Genomic DNA, 23,694 nt, shown 5'->3' with positions numbered 1-23,694 from the left:
TCCTGAGCGGTATGATGGATGGACATTTCCATCTTCTTTGTACTTGCATATACTGTAATTGTTTGTACAGATGAATGAGGCACCTTCAGGTAGCCAGACTTGTGTAAGTCCACAATTCTCTTCCTGATATCTTGGCTGATTTCTTGAGACTTTCCCATGATGCTACGCAAAGAAGCAGTGTGTTTCAGGTGTGCATTAAAATACATTCATAGGTGTGTCTCTAATTAACTCAGATGTTGCCAAAAAAGCAGAAGCTTCCAACCACATGACTTTATCATATGGGCAGTCCAGAATTGTTTAAAGAGCAAATAAGACGTGAGCACTACTGGAAGGGTGCACAGGTAGCTTGGGTTCCCACACCATGTGACATAAATATAAAGAGAACCGGCACTTAACTTAAGTATATGTAGCTCAACATTTATTTGTAGTATCAGTAAACGTTTCGGTCATAAGAGACCTTCTTCAGTTACTACAATTATAGATATAAAATAAACATAATATAGCAATAACGTAGATGTCCAATCAGATCGTCTTGTGTCATACAAACCCAAAAAAAAAACAGAAAAAACAGAACAGAAATATATACATTGATAGGATTTGGTCATAATGGTATGATTAGGTATCTCATAAATGCAGATGGAGCCACAGAATATTCCAGTGTAAAGAGGTAAAGTGCATTATAATAAGAAGAGGAATAGCATACCGTACTGACTGACTTGTAGAGAAAAAAATAGGTCGTTGATCAATTGAATCCCGATCACTTACTCTGTGAATATAATAAGCATATCGGGTGTCACTTGATGGTGATTGGCAAGCCTAAGGTGTGCACATGCCTGGGATTAAGTTACCTTAACAATAATGATAGGTCTTCCATCCAGTCAGATGGAGAAGGAGTATATGCTGTAAAACCGAGACATTGAATTACCTCCTTCATACTGGTGCATAATCAATATGGCAATATATAGATTGCAGGTGATGTCCAAACATTGCTTATAGCCTACAACACAGTCCAATGAGATGGTCACACTTCCAAAACAACCATGCACACAAAGTATGGGGCACTAAGTATGGGGCACTAAGTAATTGTTTATCCAAGTTGTTTAGTCCAAAACCTGGCATAACACCAACAGATCGACATCACTATTATATATAAGATAGTCATCAGTCTTCACCATTTCACGAACAGAATAATTGAAAACCACTGCCTCCAGTAGAAAACTAATGTGAGCTCATGTGTGCAAAGCACAATAATTTTATTCTATCATAAAAAAGGTTCTCTGTAACATGGCACATCTAAATATTCATGGAATGACACCATGCCCCAGAAGAAACAAGCTGTGCGAAACTTGTGTTGACTCGCTGCAACAGTCACTTGATGTCCCTCACTTGAAGAAAGATTTTTTTTCAGAAGGTGATCACAATATGGGTTACAGTATGGGTGCAACTCTACAGTGTGAGTATAGCATATATTGTTATCTTATTATAATACTGGTAGTCCATTCAGCTTTATGGTAATGCTAGTGAAGAAGCTGTCAGATCTTGCTGGCCTAGTCGTGGATCATTAATTGTGGTAAAGTCAGCAGTGGAGCCTAAGGACTCATACTCACTTGTGCGAAACTCGGATGAGTCTCGCATGGCAATACCCGGCACTGCACCTGGCACAGGGGAGCGGAGTGTGCGGCTTCATGTATTCCTATGCGGCCGCACGCTCCGATCTGAGGGCCAGCAGCAGCGCCGGGTATTGCCATGCGAGACTCATCCGAGTTTCGCACAAGTGAGTATGAGCCCTAAGGTGATTGGTAAATTACTGAACACTAGGAACCAGTCTTGTAGAAATGTGCCCGTTACTATCCGGCATGTTATGATTATCTCTCTTCTACAAATAGTTCTAATTTTTAATATATTTTATGGTTGGTAAGGGTTGGCGGTAGAAATGTTATTTTTCTGCCTTTACTAGCCTCTGCCTGGGCATGCAATTAAAAAAAACAAGTATTGTCCATGGAGACATATAGCGTCCCCGCTGTGGCGACTCAGCACCATCCTGTGCGGTATATTATGTCATTTAAGCGCACCTATAAAAACCTAGTGGAGGTGAATAAGTTCAGTATATTACGCAGCTCTTATCATCCTTTTCCTATTACTTACAGACGGGTCTACAAACTCGCATGTGGACAGCATGTAATCATCTCAGGGATAAATACATATAATAATAATATAGTTTGTGGCCTATTGATTATCTGATTCATACAGTTTAATATGTGTTAAACAGGGTTAATTGGAAATTTAATTAATAACAGATGTAATGGGGTTAATATTTGAAATATGAATGCTGCGTGCATCATGTTGTCTCACGTGTGGTCCATTGTCTGTTAACGCAACGTAGCATCCAAAAAAATTGCCTTTCAGCACCTCTTGTCTTTATGTTTGCCAATGAGAAAACTGTTGTGCTATGATAATGAAGGATAAGCCCGTGTTACCTCACACATAGTACTTGACACATTCTCCCCATTATGTACTGTGTTATTATGCTGCTTTTCTAGGAAGGCGTTTCATGCTATGAATCTGATGACAGATCACTGCTAGTTCTTTACAAGTTCTGAAGAAGTAGGATCTCATTTGTGTGTTTTATGTATTAAATAACATTGACTAATACTACTTTATAAATCAGATTTGTTATCTCTGTTGGATACTGTTGAGGATTGGGGCTTATATGACTGCAGACACCTATGTTGACTTAGACTTTTCCAAACAAGGCACGTATTGCAGTAGAAATGTATTATTATTACACAATGAGAAATGTGATGTCGTCACTGCTCCATAGCTCCTTCTCGGATGGGAGGGCCGGAATCTATATATCTCTGCATACACTTAGGCTATGTGCACACGTTGCGGATTCTCTGCGGATCCGCAGCGTTTTTTGGGGTGCAGAAACGCTGCAGATCCGCAATTGATTTACAGTACAATGTAAATCAATCAGAAAAAAAAAATGCTGTGCACACTTTGCGGAAAATCCGCTGCGGTTTAAAAGAAGTAGCATGTCACTTCTTTTTTGTGAATCTGCAGCGTTTTTGTACCCATTCCATTATAGAAAACCGCAGGGGTAAAAAACGCAGCAAATCCGCAAGAAAACCGCAGCAAAAGCGCACAAATAACGCTGCAGAACCGCACAAAAAATGCGACAAATCCGCAGGTGCGTTTTCTGCCAGGAGAGGCAGAATCCGCACCAGAAATTCCTAAGCCTAATCCACAACATGTCACGTAGCCTAACAATTCATTAAATATGTAATTCTCTTTTGTTGAGATCTCCCTGGGAATTGAACCCAAAACCTGTATTTTTGCAGGAAGCAGCAAAAGCTCAGCCTATAGTGACAGGGATGAGAGTATTTTCTATACTGGAACTGAACTACAGGTTCTGAACCCACAGGCAGATTATACTGGCACATAAAGGTACATCTGTATATACCAGTGTATTTCTATGTACCTGTATTCTAGAGGGAAAATAACTGTTAGTTTTTATTCTACCCATAAGATTACTAAAACAAATGAAAAACAATCACAACAATGTAATATTCCCTTCCTGAGATATGGCTATCTCAGGAATCAAACCTATGACCAGTAACATTGCAGGCAACAGATAAAGCAATGAGCCACAGCCTACATTGATGAGAATGTGAAGATTTTCTATACTTAAAGCCCACTCGCAGATTATACTGATATACAAATGTACATCTTTTTATAGTGGTGTCGTATGTACCTGTATCGTAGAGGTAAAATTAAAGTTAGATTTTTTTCTTCCTATAAAAATACTAAAAAATAATAATGAAAAAAACGATTACAATAATAACATTTTTAATGTGCTTTTAAAAATTAAACAATAAACATCACAAACCAGTAAGTAATATACACATAATTGGCATCCCTCTAATCATAACAACCCATAAAACACAATGATAAGATTATTTATGGGGAGATCTAAAAGGCATGATTGTTTTTTTTTCTCTCCATGAAACTCAAAAAATGTAATAAAAACGCAACACTAAGACTTTAACCCCTGTAGTGTAAATAATGCTGTTTTTGTGCTGTTTTTTTTCTGCACAATTTTTGCAGGTGTCCACACCACACAATGCAATAACAATCTCTGACAATCGCATGTTTGCTGCATTTCTTTTATGCATTTTCCACCTTATTTGATGTGTTTTCAGTGCAGATGTGAAGGTGCATTTTTGATGCCTTTTTAATAGTACAGAATTTTGATGCTGCACTTACAATTGCAACAGTATTTTTTTTTTTTACATGGATGTGTTTTCATGAAAACTGTGCCCACTGTGCGACTGTAGACGCTGCCGAAACGTGCAGTTTTGCCACTTTTTTTTTCTCTAGATGCTTCTATGTGGAGCCTAAGGCCGGGGTCACACTTGCGAGTATGATGCAAGAAACTTGCATCAATTACCGGCACTGCTGCCGACACTCGGACCGGAGCGTTGTTTTCTTAAGGTTCAAGGAATTGTGATGAATAAATAAATGCTCACACAAAAATTGAATAAACAAAAATGTATTCACTTAATAAAAGATAATAAATAAACAGTCACTCAAACAGCACATAATCAATAAAGTCATACATTACATTAGTATGGTAGAAGTGAATCAGGCTTGTCTCTCTGTCTCAGGAGAGGGTATAAAAGTGGTGGCAGCAGTGGGATTTGTTTTGAATAAAAATGTTTGCAAAATTGAATAAGTTTGTTAAGAATAGGAAAGCAGTTGAGAGTGTCAGATCTTTGCCAGAATGGGTGCTATCAGGACCATGGACCCCGATGGCACAGGAATGTAATAAATATATGGAGGGACAGCGTTTACCAAATCTCCAGGATGTAGCTACCAAATTTAATCTCTCAAGGTATGATTCAAAGGAACAGAAATCAGCAGCAGCCGTTGGATGGGTATGTGTCCAGGCACTTCAAAGTTTGCAGGAGGAGATTGATAACTGCATACAGCTATAGAGCAAAGGATCAGCTTGCAATCAGCCTTGAGAGACCAAGTGAAACAGCATGATGATATGCAAAGGAGTTTTGAAGCTTATGTGGTAAAAAACGTGAATAAGAATAAGCACAGGAGGACAAGTAGCCAGTGTCAGCTATTCATACTGCACAGATTTGAACCATGATCACATATGAGAAATAGTCTAATTGGCTAGAATGGGATGTCTCTGAAAGTGAGACAAATGAGGGACAAAGGCATGCCAGACCAATTGTAATAACAAAAACTAGGAGAGAATTCACACAGCGTAGGGGAGATAGGACGGATGCAGGAAATGCACCTGTTGAGGCAAAAGCCGCAATGACAGAGGAATCTAGGAGTTTTACCGCAGGAAAGTTGGTGGAATTAGCTACTAGGTACAGGCAGCAAGCAGGAGAGCATTTGTTAGCATGGATTCTCAGATTATGGGATCAGGGTGCCGATATGATAATTTTGAACCCTTTGAGGCAGTAGGAATTGGTAATATTTGCATTGATCCCATGGTACATCTAAAAATGAGACGTGCAAGGGACACTGCAGAGAATTTTTCTCTATTGCATTTGGTGAGGGATTCTGTGGCACAAGTGTATGATTCTCCTACTGAATTAATACCACAAACATGATGGGAGTCTCTTGCAGGCGGAGTTCAGAGACTGAGAGAAATTGCATGCTTAGGTGGTATAACTCGCAATCCCTTGCCAGATATGAGTGATCACGTTGCTGTTGTTGAGGATTGGAATCAATGATGAAAAATAAGTTCATAGAAGGTGCCCCAGCTGCTTACAAATCCCTATTATTTACCATGTTCAGTGCGCTTATGGGAAATTCTACTGTCTATACAGCATGCAATTTAATCTCCCAGTTATCTGCTCTAGAAAAAGCAAACGTGTAAAAAAGTTGCACAGTAGATTAAAAAAAAAAGGGGATAATACCCAAATTAGAAAGAGTTGTTTTGTGACCTGATAGCTAGTGGAGTTCCATTAATGGAGATAGAATGGATCTCTACTAGTGACCTGTTCAGAAGAAGGCAAGATCTGAGGAGAAAAGGCAAGTTGCAGACAGCTCCACCAAGGAGGGTGGTGACAAATGAGATAGGGGGTTGGAAAGATAGAGGTGGGACACCTGATGACAAGTCCCTACTGTACCGGACCCTTTCACTCCAAGTCTTTATTCCCTCATGGACTAATCTAATTGAAGATTTTTAGATAAAAGTTGTGGAACATTCCATGAGAATTGTGTTTGAACAGCTTTGTCATTTTTGATGTCTAATGATGTTTGTTTTAATTCGAGAGGTTTTTTTTAAGAAGAGAAATATTCCTGTGAGCATACTATGATGTATGCACTGGCTGAGATATATGATTAATTGGGTTTGGTCTTGGTGATGCATAAATGTGCATTTCTTATTTGAGGGTTTGTAATACCTTCCAACTGACAGACTGCTGTCACTTGGTGCTAGACCTTGATGTTTTTAAATGGCAAAAGACCACAACAGATGCAAGATGACTCTGTATGTGGAAGCCATGTGAAAGAGACATACAAGGAAAAGAGGGAGTGAAATGACAATGAATTTAAGACTAGTAAGATGACTTATAATATTATGGGGGGTTGACTGAAGTAATAGATGACTTATTATGGTTTTGTCACTGTATATTGTTTGTACAAACCCCTGTATTTGTCATGGATATCCTTTGTTTAAATTGGTTCATAGCCAAAGAGAAAATCCAAGAGGTATTTTAATTTTTTCTTTGTTTCTCATTCTTTTAAATTTGTTTGTATTGTGTTTGGTTTTAAAAGGAATAATGGACTGAGTTATCATGGACCAAGTTAATCTATCTTGGACTGTTGCTTTGGACTGAATTTATCTCTGCCAGGATTTTGGAACTTTTTTCAAGTGTGACTTTGAATTTCATTTTCCCATAATACAGGCTGTATCTGTGCATATGCTGCAAATGTCCAGCTGAGACTGAGCCCAGATGCTGCTAAACCGTCACTAGGGTGAACCTCAGAACCGCCAGCTGATGACAAGCGAGGGGAGAACTAACCCTAGAAGCTTTTGCCTGAATCCAAATGACATATAAAGTGAGGCCCTGACCAGCTGCAGCAATAGAAGATGAATGGACACCTGCATTCCTCTCACCCATTGCTTTGAAGAAATGAGGGGTTAATGTCATAAAGGGCAGGTACAGATTACTTTTATGAGTCTGTTCTTTTGCTATTCCAGGGAAAGTAGTGACGTCATCTTGGCATTTAAGATGATGAGGGCATAATAATCCCCTTGCTTTCCCTGCACCAGAGACCAATTTAGATTTGTGGTCTAAGAAGATCTGAAGAAAGGAAGATTTCTGCAAAGACATTTGATATTCCAGTACCTGTTGGTCCAATGTTTTTGTTTTTTTGTGTTTGGTCCAATGTATTTTTTTTGTCCATTGTTTTTGTACCAAAGTGTTTTTCTATTGGTAGCAAACAAATAAATATATAGGGAACAATGTTAAAATGGTTTATGAAGAATTTGCATAGTTTAGTGGTAGGATAATTAATTAAAGTGGTTGAAACCAGGGGTGGAATGTGTAGCATGCTATATTTTTTAATGATTTCAACACTCCAATGAATTAATACTAATTATTGAGATATTGATATGGTTTCAATCAGTTCATTATATAATATTCAGTATATCTTTACTGTATAGAGTGCGCAGAAGGTCATTGAAGCTTAAATGTACCTTTAGCCAGATGGTCAATCTAACAAAGGAAAGTAAATGACCAGTAATTTGTTTATCTACTAACAAAGGATTGTTGGCATTTCAAAGATGAGAGCTACCTGATAAGATCTTTCTCAGGAGAGGGTATCATATATATATGTTAAGGTACCTTCACACTGAACAACATTACAACGATAACGATAGCGATCCGTGACGTTGCAGCGTCCTGGATAGCGATATCGTTGTGTTTGACACGCAGCAACGATCAGGATCCTGCTGTGACATCGCTGGTCGGAGCTAGAAGGCCAGAACTTTATTTCATCGCTGGACTCCCTGCAGACATCGCTGAATCGGCGTGTGTGACGCCGATCCAGCCATATCTTCACTTGTAACCAGGGTAAACATCGGGTTACTAAGCGCAGGGCTGCGCTTAGTAACCCGATATTTACCCTGGTTACCATTGTAAATGTAAAAAAAAAAACACTACATACTTACATTCCGGTGTCTGTCGCATCCCCTTGCGTCCGCTTCCCTGCACTCTTCCTGCATCCTGTGTCAGTGCCGGACGGCCGTAAAGCAGAGCACAGCGGTGACGTCACCGCTCTGCTTTACGGCCGGCGCTTACACAGGATGCAGGAAGAGTGCAGGGAAGCGGACGCCGGGGATGTGACAGGCACCGGAATGTGAGCATGTGTTTTTTTTTTTTTTTACATTTACAATGGTAACCAGGGTAAACATCGGATTACTAAGCGCGGCCCTGCGCTTAGTAACCCGATGTTTACCCTGGTTACCCGGGGACTTCGGCATCGTTGGTCGCTGGAGAGCTGTCTGTGCGACAGCTCTCCAGCGACCACACAAGGACTTTCCAACGATCATGGCCAGGTCGTATCGCTGGTCGTGATCGTTGGAAAGTTGCTGAGTGTGATGGTACCTTTACTTATATGTTAGATAGATACTTGTTTATATCTATTTGTCCTAAGGGAGTTTCATACTGGTGGACCATGATAAAGATCAAAAGCTTTTACATTAGTTGGCAGGACAGTTTTAACATATAAAAAGAGATGCCACAGAGACAGGGGGACACACACAGATGGAAGAGATGAGGAAGGACACACACAGATGGAAGAGAGATGGGACAAGCCTGATTCACTTCTATTGACTTTATTGATTATGTGCTATTTGAGTGACTGTTTATTTATTATCTTTTATTAACCCCTTCCCGACCTTTGACGCCACGTAGGAGTCATGAAAGTCGGTGCCAATCCGACCTGTGATGCCTATGTGGCGTCATGGAAAGATCGCATCCCTGCAGATCGGGTGAAAGGGTTAACTCCAATTTCACCCGATCTGCAGGGACAGGGGGAGTGGTAGTTTAGCCCAGGGGGGGTGGCTTCACCCCCCCGTGGCTACGATCGCTCTGATTGGCTGTTGAATGTGAAACTGCCAATCAGAACGATTTGTAATATTTCACCTATTAAAACTGGTGAAATATTACAATCCAGCCATGGCCGATGCTGCAATATCATCGGCCATGGCTGGAAACACTGGTCTGCCCCCCCACCCCACTGATCGCCCCCCCAAGCCACCGATCTGTCCTTTACGAGCTCCGCTCCCCTCCATCCTCCTGTCCGCTCCCCTCGTGCTCTTGTCCACTCCCCCCGTGCTCCAATCCCACCCCCCGTGCTCCGATCCAACCCCCTGCACTTCGATCCACCCCCCGTGCTCCGATCCACCCCCGTGCTCCAATCCACCCCCCATGCTCCGATCCACCCCCCATGCTCCGATCCACCCCCCGTGCTCCCCCCACCCCATCATACTTACCGAGCCTCCCGGGGTCCGTCCATCTTCTCCATGGGCACCACCATCTTCCAAAATGGCGGGCGCATGCGCAGTGCGCCCGCCGAATCTGCCGGCCGGCAGATTCGTTCCAATGCATTTTGATCACTGTGATAAAACCTATCACAGTGATCAAAATAAAAAAAATAGTAAATGATCCCCCCCCCCCCTTTGTCACTCCCATAGGTAGGGACAATAATAAAATAAAGAATTTTTTTTCCCAATAAGGTTAGAATTAGGGTTAGGGTTAGGGTTAGGGTTTCGGTATGTGCACACGTATTCTGGTCCTCTGCGGATTTTTCCGCTGCGGATTTGATAAATCCGCAGTGCTAGACCGCTGCGGATTTATGGCGGATTTACCGCGGTTTTTCTGCGCATTTCACTGCGGTTTTACAACTGCGATTTTCTATTGGAGCAGTTGTAAAACCGCTGCGGAATCCGCAGAAAGAAGTGACATGCTGCGGAATGTAAACTGCTGCGTTTCTGTGCAGTTTTTCTGCAGCATGTGTACAGCGATTTTTGTTTCCCATAGGTAAACTCATGGGAAACTGCTGCGGATCCGCAGCGTTTTCCGCAGCGTTTTCCGCAGCGTGTGCACATACCTTTAGAAGTAGGCTATGTGCACACGGTGCGGATTTGGCTGCGGATCCGCAGCAGTGTTCCATCAGGTTTACAGTTCCATGTAAACCTATGGAAAACCAAATCCGCTGTGCCCATGGTGCGGAAAATACCGCGCGGAAATGCTGCGTTGTATTTTCCGCAGCATGTCAATTCTTTGTGCGGATTCCGCAGCGTTTTACACCTGTTCCTCAATAGGAATCCGCAGGTGAAATCCGCACAAAAAACACTGGAAATCCGCGGTAAATCCGCAGGTAAAACGCAGTGCCTTTTACCCACGGATTTTTCAAAAATGGTGCTGAAATATCTCACACGAATCCGCAACGTGGGCACATAGCCTTAGGGTTAGGGTTGGAATTAGGTTTGTGGTTAGGGTTGTGATTAGGGTTATTGCTACAGTTGGGATTAGGGTTAGGGGTGTGTTGGGGTTAGTGTTGGAGGTAGAATTGAGGGGTTTCCACTGTTTAGGCACATCAGGGGTCTCCAAACGCAACATGGCGCCACCATTGATTCCAGCCAATTTTGTATTCAAAAAGTCAAATGGTGCTCCCTCACTTCCGAGCCCCGACGTGCGCCCAAACAGTGGTTTACCCCCACATATGGGGTACCAGCATACTCAGGACAAACTGCTCAACAATCACTGGGGTCCAATTTCTCCTGTTACCCTTGTGAAAATAAAAAATTGCTTGCTAAAACATCATTTTTGAGGAAAGAAAAATGATGTTTTATTTTCACGGCTCTGCATTGTAAACGTCTGTGAAGCACTTGTGGGTTCAAAGTGCTCACCACATATCTAGATAAGTTCCTTGGGGGGGGTCTAGTTTCTAAAATGGGGTCACTTGTGTGGGGTTTCTACTGTTTAGGCACACCAGGGGCTCTGCAAACGCAACGTGATGCCCGCAGACCATTCCATCAAAGTCTGCATTTCAAAAGTCACTACTTCCCTTCTGAGCTCCGACGTGTGCCCAAACAATGGTATACCCCCACACATGGGGTATCTGCGTACTCAGGAGAAACTGGACAACAACTTTTGGGGTCCAATTTCTCCTGTAACCCTTGGGAAACTAAAAAATTCTGGGCTAAAAAATTATTTTTGAGGAAAGAAAACGTATTTATTATTTTTACGGCTCTGCGTTATAAACTTCTGTGAAGCACTTGGGGGTTCAAAGTGCTCACCACATATCTAGATAAGTTCCTTTCGGGGTCTAGTTTCTAAAATGGGGTCATTTGTGGGGGGTTTCTACTGTTTAGCCACATCAAGGTCTCTGCAAACACAGCGTGACGCCCGCAGAGCATTCCATCAAAGTCTGCATTTCAAAACGTCACTACTTCACTTCCGAGCCCCGGCATGTGCCCAAACAGTAGTTTACCCCCACATATGGGGTATCATCTTACTCAGGAGAAACAGGACAACAAATATTGGGGTCAAATTTCTCCTGTTACCCTTGGGAAAATAAAAAATTGCAGGCTAAAAAAGAAAAAATTTTTTTTATTTTCATGGCTCTGCGTTATAAACTTCTGTGAAGCACTTGGGGGTTCAAAGTGCTCACCACACATCTAGATTAGTTCCTTTGGGGGTCTAGTTTCCAAAATGGGGTCATTTGTGGGGGATCTCCAATGTTTAGGCACACAGGGGCTCTCCAAACGTGACATGGTGTCCGCTAATGATTGGAGCTAATTTTCCATTTAAAAAGCCAAATGGCGTGCCTTCCCTTCCGAGTCCTGCCGTGCGCCCAAACAGTGGTTTACCCCCACATATGGGGTATCAGCGGACTCAGGACAAACTGGACAACAACATTTGGGGTCCAATTTCTCCTATTACCCTTGGCAAAATAGGAAATTCCAGGCTAAAAATCATTTTTGAGGAAAGAAAATTTTTTTTTTATTTTCATGGCTCTGCGTTATAAACTTCTGTGAAGCACCTGGGGGTTTAAAGTGCTCATTATGCATCTAGATAAGTTCCTTGGGGGGTCTAGTTTCCAAAATGTGGTCACTTGTGGGGGAGCTCCAATTTTTAGGCACACGGGGGCTCTCCAAACATGACATGGTGTCCGCTAAAGAGTGGAGCCAATTTTTCATTCAAAAAGTCAAATGGCGCTCCTTCCCTTCCAACCCCTGCCGTGCACCCAAACAGTGGTTTACCCCCACATATAAGGTATTAGCGTACTCAGGACAAATTGGACAACAACTTTCTTGATTCAGTTTCTCCTTTTAACGTTGGGAAAATAAAAAAATTGTTGTTAAAAGATCATTTTTGTGACTAAAAAGTTAAATGTTAATTTTTTCCTTCCATGTTGCTTCTGCTGCTGTGAAGCACCTGAAGGGTGAATAAACTTCTTGAATGTGGTTTTGTGCACCTTGAGGGGTGCAGTTTTTAGAATGGTGTCACTTTGGGGTATTTTCAGCCATATAGACCCCTCAAACTGACTTCAAATATGAGGTGGTCCCTAAAAAAATGGTTTTGTAAATTTCATTGTAAAAATGAGAAATCGCTGGTCAAATTTTAACCCTTATAACTTCCTAGAAAAAAAAAATTTGTTTCCAAAATTGTGCTAATGTAAAGTATACATGTGGGAAACGTTATTTATTAACTATTTTGTGTCACATAACTCTCTGGTTTAACAGAATAAAAATTCAAAATGTGAAAATTGCGAAATTTTCAAAATTTTCGCCAAATTTCCATTTTTATCACAAATAAACGCAGAATTTATTGACCTAAATTTACCACTAACATGAAGCCCAATATGTCACGAAAAAAGAATCTAAGAACCGCTAGGATCCGTTGAAGCGTTCCTGAGTTATTACCTCATAAAGGGACACTGGTCAGAATTGCAAAAAACGGCCAGGTCATTAAGGTCAAAATAGGCTGGGTCATGAAGGGGTTAATTAAATTCATTTTTGTTTATTCAATTTTTGTGTGAGCATTTATTTATTCATCACAATTCATTGAACCTTAACAAAACAAGCGTGCGGCTGATTAGAAATACATGCAGCCGCACTCTCCGGTCCGAGTGTAGGCGGCAGTGCCGGGTATTGATGAGAGAGACTTGCGTGAGTTTCTCGCATTACACTCCCAAGTTTGACCCTGGCCTTAAAGAAATGCACATAAAACTGTTGCTTAAAATCTACACCAAGAACCATCAAATGAGGAGGAAAGTGCATAGAAAATGCAATAACCAGAGAATATTGTTATTGTGTAGTTTGGTGTTGGCACCTACAAAACATAAAAAAAGAAACACATTATTTATGCAATGCGTGAACCTGGCCTTACAGACACAAAAACCCAGCAGTCATATAGTGAAGCTTACATAAACATGACAAAGTTCTGTCTGCTAAGACTATCAATGAAAGAACAAAAAGACAACTCCATATGTCTCAGCTGGAGATGAGTATGATGCACAGGTGATGTCACACCAGCCATGGTGGGGAAGCCAGACGGTAAGAGAGTCACTGAGTTCCCATCCAGCCACCAGGTAGCAATGACCTGGAAGCTGCACCGAAGCCCCATGAGTCAAGCCACTCATCTCTGGTCCTAAATGTCCTAGATACAGCGGACAGTGTCAGAATTCAGTCTACACCCTGCAGTCTTCTGCATCTACTGAATGTCCCTTAGTCATGTGTCCATCTCCTAGGTTGGGTGTAGTGGAAGACCTGTTGGTTCCTATTATACTATTTCTACTGTGGTGAAATTGATGCCATTTTGGTAGTGTCTGCCAACAATTTTTGGAAATGTAAACACTCCTGGTTGGGTGTCCATCTGTTGGACTGGGTGTAGTGGAAGACCTGTCAGTCCCTATAATACTATTTATACTCTAGTGAAATTTATACCACTTCTGTGGTGTCAGGCTCTCTTTTTTTAATTTGAAAACTCTTGGTTGGGTGTCCATCTGCTGTGTTGGGTGTAGTAGAAGACCTGTCAGTCCATATTATACTATTTCTACTGTGGTGAAATTGCTGGCACTTTGATAATATCTGCCAATAATTTTTTGGAAATGGGAACACTCCTCATTGGGTGCCCATCTGATGGATTGGGAGTAGAGGAAGACCTGTAAGTCCCTATTATACTATTTCTACTCTCATGACATTTATGCCACTTTTGTGGTGTCAGGCTATCATTTTTTACATTAGAAAACTCCTGGGTAGGTGTCCATCTGTTGGGTTGGGTGTAGTGGAAGGAAGACCTGTCAGTCCCTATTATACTATTTCTACTGTGCAGAAATTGATGGCACTTTGGTGGTGTCTGCCAATAATTTTTGGAAATGTGAACACTCCTGGTTGGATCTCCTTCATGTGTGCTGCCTGCAGCAGTAGGCCTCCGAGACCATCAGGAATCCACTTCATTAGAGTCAACTACCCATGTTACTACTATCCCTTGATTTTTCTGGCAATGGTAGTCTATGAAACTGATATTTGTGCCACCTGAGTATGGCTCAGCATGAAAGCAGGTTCAGCTGTGTATCAGGGCTCCCAGCACAGCCTTCCTACACCAATCCTTCACCCACCTCGTCTTACTTTGGTTCAATTGAAAGCTGTAAATGCTGTCCCAGACCCCAATACCTCATGCCTGGCTGATTGCTGAAGTGCCGTGCTACAATTTGTACTGTGGGTGAATTGAGGCCACTTTCCTGGTGTCTGTCCCTCTTTTGGTGTGTTTTGGCAGCTTTTGGGGCCATTATAAGGTGTTGTGCATGTGTTTATTTTTGCCTCCCACTGACTTGAATGGCATTCGGCTATTTTCGGCTACTATTTGATGAACAAATCGACAAATATTGCAAATTCGGCTATCATAATAGGAACAAACATTGAAATATTCTCTCATCTCTAGTCCTTACCACCATAGTTGTTTTAAATTTAGACCCTTAATCTCGAAGGTATTTTCATTTTTTGCGTTTTCGTTTTTCACTCCCCTTCTTCCCAGAGCCATAATGTTTTTATTTTTCTGTCAATATGGTCATGTGAGGGCTTTTTTTTTGCCGGACAAGTTGTACTTTTGAATGACACCATTTGTTTTACCATGTCGTGTACTAGAAAACAGGAAAAAATTTCCAAATGCGGTGAAATTGCAAAAAACTTGCAATCCCACACTTATTTTTGTTAGGCTTTTTTAGTAGGTTCACTAAATGGTAAAACTGACCTGCCATTATGATTCTCCAGTTCATTACGAGTCTAGGTTCTGTTTTATCTAAGTGGTGAAACAAAATTCCAAACTTTGTAAAAAACTAAAATAAATTGTGACTTTTCTAATACCTGTAGCGTCTCCATTTTTCATGATCTCGGCTTGGGTGAGGGCTTGTTTTTTGCGCGCTAAGCTGTCGTTTTTAATGATGCTATTTTGGTGTAGATACGATCTTTTGATCACCCGCTATTGCATTTTAATGCAATGTCACGGTGACCAAAAAGCTTAATTCTGGTGTTTTCTGACTTTTTTTATTTATTGATCGGACGATTCTGAACGATACTAAATATGTGTATGTTTGTTTTTTTGTATTGTTTTATTTTGAATGGGGCGAAAGGGAGGTGATTTGAACATTTAAAAAAATGTTTTATATAGTTTGAAAAACATCTTTTTTTTATTTTTGGCATGCTTCAACAGTCTCCATGAAGCTGCAATAACCCGATCGGCTCTGCTACATACAAGCAGTGATCAGTTTGTCTATATGTAGCTGAATTACTCACTTGCTATGAGCTTCGACCACTGGGCGGAAGTCACAGCAAGCCAGCAGTGACAACCATAGAGGAAGCCGTAAACGCTTTTTAAATGCCGCTGTCAGCGTTTTCACAGCTGCAATTAACGGGTTAATAGGCACAGGTGGATCGCGATTCCACCCCCTGCTCTTCCTGGCACATGTCAGCTGTTCAAAACAGCTGACATGTGCCGGGAAAGATGTGGGCTCACCGCCGGAGCCGGCATCAAAGGGAGGGAGTCCATCATCAGCATAAATATACACCTGATGTCGGAAAGGGGTTAAAAAGTTATTCCCATCTTCATGTATAATGATTCTGTCAGATTATGCCTGTAAAAACAGCACATTTGCAATTTACTGGCTATTCAAATTTGCAGATTGTTCTTCAGATATTAACACTTTTCTTTTGGACACAGCTCATTGCCTAGGAAACTGACAACTCCTGCTGTCAAGCTTTTAAGTACTGCATTGAAACTGGCTGAAATTTGGAGGTAACATTACGCTCCAATAACCCCAGCCAGCTTCAAAACAGTGCTTATGAGCTCATGAGAAAATATTTTCTAAGTACTGCCATGTTCCACTATCTAGCAATGGTGGTCTTTCTCCAACTCATTGAGCTGTAAACAAAAGAATAGAAAAGTGTTAGTATTCCCAAGACTGCTAAAAATTTTAGTAAACAGTGAATTGAAAAGGTATTATTATTATTATTAATTATTATTATTATTTATTCACATAGCACCATTAATTCCATGGTGCTGTACATGAGAAAGGGGTTACATACAGAGTTATAGATAACGTTTACAGTAAGCAGGTTTACAGTGACAGACTGGTACAGAGGCTAGAGGACCCTGTCCTTGCGGACTTACATTCTATGGAAAATTTGCTTGCACTATCCTACAATATTCATTTATAAAGATAGGAATGACCATTTAAGCAACAGTTAACTCTTTTGGCAAATATTGAACTCAACATAAATGTATCTGTATGAGGGGCTTTTTGCCATGGTTCCTTGACCTCTACCCCAATTTCTAAACTTTTGTTAACAGGGAAACTGATATTTGCAGATTCTTAAATATCATTCATTACATATGTGCATAGGAGTTGTGGAAGGTGAGCAGTAACCTGATCATAGTAAGGACGTTGTTCATTACTTGGACAACTTCTTCCCATACTTCATGCTTGACCCCTATAAAATAGTAAAGCCGATAACCACCTCCCGTGCCGGCGCCGTTCCCACGGTGTCGGCATTAGTTCTCATGGGGCTCCTGTGCTGTTGTTATGACACTTGACGCCAGAGCCCAATCAGCGCTGGTGTCATTGACTCCACCTTCGAACAAATGAAACATGAAGAGGAAGTCTGGGCTTCTTTTTTTCGATGTGCCCAAAGGCGGAGACAGTGACATCAGTGCTGATTGGACGTCGGCATCACGTGTCACAACACCGCACAAGAGCCCTGGGGAGAGAAAGTGCCGACACCGCGGGAATAGCATTGGCACGGGAGGGGAGTATTGGCTTTATTATTTTATTGAGGCCAAACATTTTGATCAATAAATCCTAGTAGTGGACATCCCCTTTAAGCATCAAGTTATCTTTCCTTGGACATAAAGAGTGTGACTATTCATGACTACATAAAGAGCACTTAGTATTGCATTAGAAGACTTTTCTTTTGGAAAATCAATTTTTAATTTTGGAATCCTTACATTTATTCAAAGAAACTGAAAGATTTAGCTTCTATCACTGATTGCTTATAATGGAGAACATCGAAGATCTAGCAATTAAGGAATTTCCAATAAAACATCACTTTTTCTATGTTGCAGTAAAAACATAACAACAGGACAGGATCCTCTCTGCACGCAAGCATATTTCAGTAATTAAACCTTAGTCATGGCTGAGTGCAAACTCCCAGACTCCCCCATACCCTTTTACAATGCTGTTATATTGAAACAAATGATTCACAAAGAGGGTGGGATACAGTTAAGGAGGGCCTGTCACCAGGTCCAAAGTAGCCAGTTTTTACTCTTATTTTATTCCCACTGATTCTCTGAGTATTCCAAGTTTTTTATTAATTCACCTAATGATTCCAGAGATATAGACCTTTTTTACTTAGTGCTAATTTTTATGGTTTTTACTTAGGGTCATGGTTAGCAAGATTCTTTAGTTGTTTGTCCTTAAGCTGCTTTGTATAATTACCCCTGCCCCCTTGATAATGACCATAAAATTCGTACTAAATAAAAAGGCCCATATCTCTAGAATCATTTAAAAAAATTAAAGAGGGATTTATCAGAGGATCCGTTCTCTGGAACAGAATAGCAGATTTAAAAAAACAGCAGCAGAATTAAGATAAGAGCAAAAATTGCCCACTTTTCATCTGGTGACAGATCCCCTTTAAAACCATACATGCAAAAGTCATGTATAAATGTCAATGACAACTGATATTTTTTGCAGATTAAGAAATATATATGCTTGATAACTAGTCATGAGCAAGTGTACTCGTTGCTCGGGAAAAGCACGCTCGGGTGGTCTCCGAGTATTTGTAACTGCTCGGAGATTTAGTTTTTGTTGACACAGCTGCATGATTTACGGCTACTAGCCAGCCTGAGTGCATGCGGGGGTTGCCTGGTTGCTAGGGAATCCCCACATGTATTCAAGCTGTCTATCAGCTGTAAATCTTTCAGCTGAAGTGAGGAAAACTAAATCTCCGAGCACTTACAAATACCCAGAGACCACCCGAGCATGCTTAGGAACACCCGAGCAACGAGTACACTTGCTCATCACTATTGATAACATTTTTAGATTTTAGCAGCAAAACAAACTGATTTTATTCCACTGTTTAATACAGTGGCTTGTGAAAGAATTCACCTGCCTTGGCTTTTTACGTATTTTGCTACATTGCAACCTGTGTTTAAATATTTTTGTAATCCGATTTGTGTGTGATGCATCTGCAATAAATGGTCTAAAGGTACCGCCACACATAACGATTTCTTTAACGATATCGTTGCTTTTTGTGACGTTGCAACGATATCGTTAACGAAATCGTTCTGTGTGACAGCGACCAATGGTAAACAGGGTAAACATCGGGTTGCTAAGCGCGGCCCTGCGCTTAGTTACCCGATGTTTACCCTGGTTACCCGGGGACTTCGGCATCGTTGGTCGCTGGAGAGCTGTCTGTGTGACAGCTCTCCAGCGACCACACAACGACTTACCAACGATCACGGCCAGGTCGTATCGCTGGTCGTGATCGTTGGTAAATCAAATCGTTAAGTGTAACGGTACCTTTAGTTGGTGAAGTGAAATTTGAAAATGTAGGCATAAATTAAATGTATAGGATCGAATAACTAAAAATTGCCATGTGTAGATGTATTCACCCTGTTTACCATGAGGCCTCTAAAAATTTCTGGTGCAAGAAACTACCTGCATAAGTCACATGCTTAGTGAATGGAAGTCCACATGAGTGCAATCTACAGAAAGTATCACAGGGTCTGTCAGTATATACACACCTTTTCTGAAAGGCCACAGAGGCTGCAACACCATTAAGAAAGAAGCACCACTAACCAAACAACACCATGAAGACCAAGGAGATCTCCAAACAAGTCAGGGACAAAGTTGTTGAAAAGTACAAGTCAAGGCTGGGATATAAAAAAAAAATCCCAATCTCTGATGTTCCCCATCATCAGAGCACCATCAAGTCTATTATCATCAAATGGAAAGAGCATGGTACCACAACACGCCATACACTCCATAGAGGTGGCCTTTATGAAAGAGTTGGCAAAAAAAAGCTTTTACTTACACACAAAAAATGTAAGGCTCATTTTGAGTTTGCCAAAAAAAAAATGTTGGAGATTCTTCAAATGTATGGAGGAAGGTGCTGTGGTCAGATGAGACCAAATTAACTTTTTGGCCACCAAGGTAAACACTATGTCTCATGCCAGACCAACACAACTCATCACCCCAAGAACATAATCACCACAGTGAAACATGGTGGTGGCAGCACCATATTGTGGGAATGTTTTTGACAGCATGGGCAGGGAAAATGGTCTGAGTCAAAGGGAAGATGGATGGTGCAAAATACAGGAATATTCTTGAGCAAAACCTGTTTCAGTTGGTCAATGATTTGATTCTGGGATAGAGATTCTCCTTCCAACAAGACAATGACCCAAATCATACAGCTAAAGCAACACTCGAGTGGTTTAAGGAGGAACGTGTAAATGTTTTGGAGCAGTCAAAGCCCAGACCTTAATCCAGTTGAGAATATGTGGTGAGACTTGAAGATTGCTGTTCAACAGAGGAAAACATATAATTTGTAGAAGCTGGAGCAGATTTACCTGGAGGAATGGACAAAAACCCAGTGACAAGATGTGAAAAGCTCATAGAGACTTATCCAAAGCGACTTGCAGCTGTAATTACTACAAAAGGAGGCTCTACAAAGTACTGACTTTAGAGGAGTGAATAGTTCTACACACTGAATTTTTCAGTAATTTTGTCCTATTTGTTATTTGCTTCATAAAAAAAAGCAAATGTTCACAGTTGTAGGCATGTTCTTTACATGAACTGATGCAGCCCTTCAAAAAACCAGTGAAATATTGAATGCGGTGAATATTTTTGCAAACCACTATAATATTTTCATGCTGTCTAGTCATTAACAGGGTGAGGATATTATCAAATGAGCCAAAATTCTTATCCCTTAAATGGTACATCCTTACTATTCTGTACATCTTGTGAGCTTTATGCAAATTATACCTCAATGTTTTCAACCTGTTATGGAGATAGAAGTGGGACTTCTTACCACTGACGGAACGTCCCTGCGCAGCTGCATAGAATGCATCAATGGTATGTTGGCCTCTGTCTAACGGAATCTCTATTAAATGAACACTGACCACCAAATAAAAGGTGGGGACCCAATCCTGACTGTCAGTCAGCAGGCAAACACTGCCTCAAACATATGTAACCATTCAAACTGATGTCTGGCTGCAAGGAGAAAACCAAAACCCACACACCCCCAGTGGTCCACAAGCCACAACCAACTGTGCAACACCAGGAGCCACTAGCCACAAGTGCCTCACTAAGTGACCATGCTAATATTACTGTTGCCGTCTTGACCTACACACCATAGTAGCGCACACTGCAGAGCAGGACATCAGCTGAAAAACAATGTAAGCACCTATAATGCAAATGTTCTCAATGAGAGGAAAAAAGTGACACCACCCCATAAAATAGATCTGCGAAATGGTCATTGTCCACAGCGCTACCCTCGTCCCCCTGCAACCAGCTTCTAATCATGTGTAATAAAGGATCTTTTTCATCTAGATCTAGTTCAGTATCATGATATCCCAGTGGTCATACGGTGCATCCTAGCTTTTTATTTATGAGTTTTTCATGATACCAAATCGGTCTTGGTTTATTAAGCACCAATTCTGCATCCAGCACATACAGAGCTCTTATGCCCATAGTTCTCTCCACCGCCCACCCACGTGAAACCAAGCGCTCACAGGGCCACCTTCCCTCGCAGCTGAACATTTAGCCACACTACCATACTGCCATACACATGTTCAGGGCAGTATACTTTTACTCTACCACTAAACCTCAAATTAAAATTATTGCCAATGTGTTGTTGCTCAAAATGGCGAGAGAACATGGCAACAGTAACAGTATTACGGTTGCATGCATAACTCTCATCTTTACCTACCTTTAAAGCATTCGATGTGAAATCCATATATTTTAAATTACACATTGTACATGTAACATAGTAACATAGTAACATAGTTATTAAGGTTGAAGGAAGACTTTAAGTCCATCTAGTTCAACCCATAGGCTAACCCAACATGCCCTAACATGTTGATCCAGAGGACGGCAAAAAAACCCATGTGGCAAAGAGTAAGCTCCACACTGGGGAAAACAATTCCTTCCCGACTCCTCATACGGCAATCAGACCAGTTCCCTGGATCAACGCCCTATCAAGGAATCTAGTGTATATACCCTGTAACATTATACTTTTCCAGAAATTTATCCAGCCCCTCTTAAATTTAAGTAATGATTCACTCATTACAACATCATACAGCAGAGAGTTCCATAGTCTCACTGCTCTTACAGTAAAGAATCCGTGTCTGTTATTATGCTTAAACCTTCTTTCCTCCAGACGTAGAGGATGTCCCCTTGTCCCTGTCTCAGGTCTATGATTAAAAAGATCATCAGAAAGGTCTTTGTACTGTCCCCTCATATATTTATACATTAAAATAAGATCACCCCTTAGCCTTCGTGTTTCCAAACTAAATAGCCCCAAGTGTAATAACCTATCTTGGTATTGCAGACCCCCCAGTCCTCTAATAACCTTGGTCGCTCGTCTCTGCACCCGCTCCAGTTCAGCTATGTCTTTCTTATACACTGGAGACCAGAACTTGTGGCAATTTATTTCATGAACCACCCAACTATTGGAAAAATAAACTAAGTCCTTCCGTATTTGTACACTTATGGTAGTCACATTTATAGAAGCCAGTACATGACAACCAAGATTGTCTATTCAGCCTAAAGTCAGTGATCGTCTAGATACTATTTAAACACCTGGACTTAGAATTTCTCTTAACTACGCATACTGTTACAAAATGGGCTAACATTTAGTCATGATACACTTCACTTCAGGAAACTGTTTGATTTATGGAGTCACAAATATCACATCCTGTTTGGATTTACTTCAACCTCTATAAGGAGTTTATTCTTTAATGAGATCACTCTGTATTAAATTTCATGCTCTATTTCTAGCTTCATCAAATAATGCTCTTAGACGTTCCTAAGTATTTCCAAGTTTACTTCAAAAGTGCTATCTTTTGTGCCTTCACGGACTCTTAATCTTACTCATTCACAATAAGGGATACTTTATTTGACATGCTTTGGATGACAATATGTGGCTAAAAGAATTTCCAGCCACCTCTTTTCTGTATTGAGATACCACAATTGACAATTGACATTACAATTTAATGTCCAGGAAAAAAGTCCTGTGTCTGTCAAATACAGAATTGAATCTTTAATTCATAATTAAATACAGCTCTGGCAAAAATTAAGAGACCACTGCAAAATGTTCAGTTTGTCAGATTTTTCTCTTTATAGGTATATTTTTCAGTAAAATGAAAATTGTTCAATTATTCCATAATCTTCTGATAATGTCTTCAAATTTCCAAGCAATACATTTTTTGTATTTTTTTTCTGAAAAGGCTTTCAGACCTCAAATAATGTAAAGAAAACAAGTTCATAATCATTTAGAAACAACAATACTAATGTTTTATCTCAGGAAGAGTTCAGAAATCAATATTGTGTGGAATAACCATGATTTTTAGTCACAGCTTTCATGCGTCTTGGCATGCTTTCCACCAGTCTTTCACACTGCTTCTGGTGCAAAAATGTAAGCAGTTCTTCTTTGTTTGATGGCTTGTGACTATCCATCATCCTCTTCATTACATTCCAGAAGTTTTCAATGAGGTTCAGGTCTGGAGATGAGGCTGGCCATGACAGGGTTTTGATGTGGTGGTTTCTTAACTTTTGCCAGAGCTGTATATGTGAAAAAATCTGAAAAGGCATTCTTAGTACCATGCCAAATTAAAAGGCAGTTGTTAATGAATCTTGCCTACATTTGATATGACCAATGATTGGACTATCAGCACTAAACAAAAAACATTCCTCCCAAGCCACCTTAAACATATTTTCAAATGAGAGGGGTATTTTGCCTCTATTGAGGCACGCTTCGCTTGCAAATAATACTCCCTGATACATTAAATGCAATTATGTAGGCTGTAAGCATAATGAAGCTCTTAAATTCATTACTCTAAGTACTATAAGTATCCAAGTAACATTTCAAAA

The 23,694-nt window shown here is 40.7% G+C and overlaps 1 protein-coding gene across 1 annotated transcript in view; it reads right to left on the bottom strand.

Moving 5' to 3' along the window:
* Positions 1 to 23,694, bottom strand: part of LOC138665144 (proton channel OTOP2-like) — a 132,877-nt gene that overhangs the window by 101,162 nt on the left and 8,021 nt on the right. The window lies entirely within an intron of this gene.

Source organism: Ranitomeya imitator, chromosome 2 (genome assembly GCF_032444005.1).
Source record: "Ranitomeya imitator isolate aRanImi1 chromosome 2, aRanImi1.pri, whole genome shotgun sequence".
Classification (NCBI taxonomy): domain Eukaryota; kingdom Metazoa; phylum Chordata; class Amphibia; order Anura; family Dendrobatidae; genus Ranitomeya; species Ranitomeya imitator.
The sequence above is the reverse complement of the archived record's forward strand: the minus strand, read 5'-3'. Positions and strand labels throughout refer to the sequence as shown.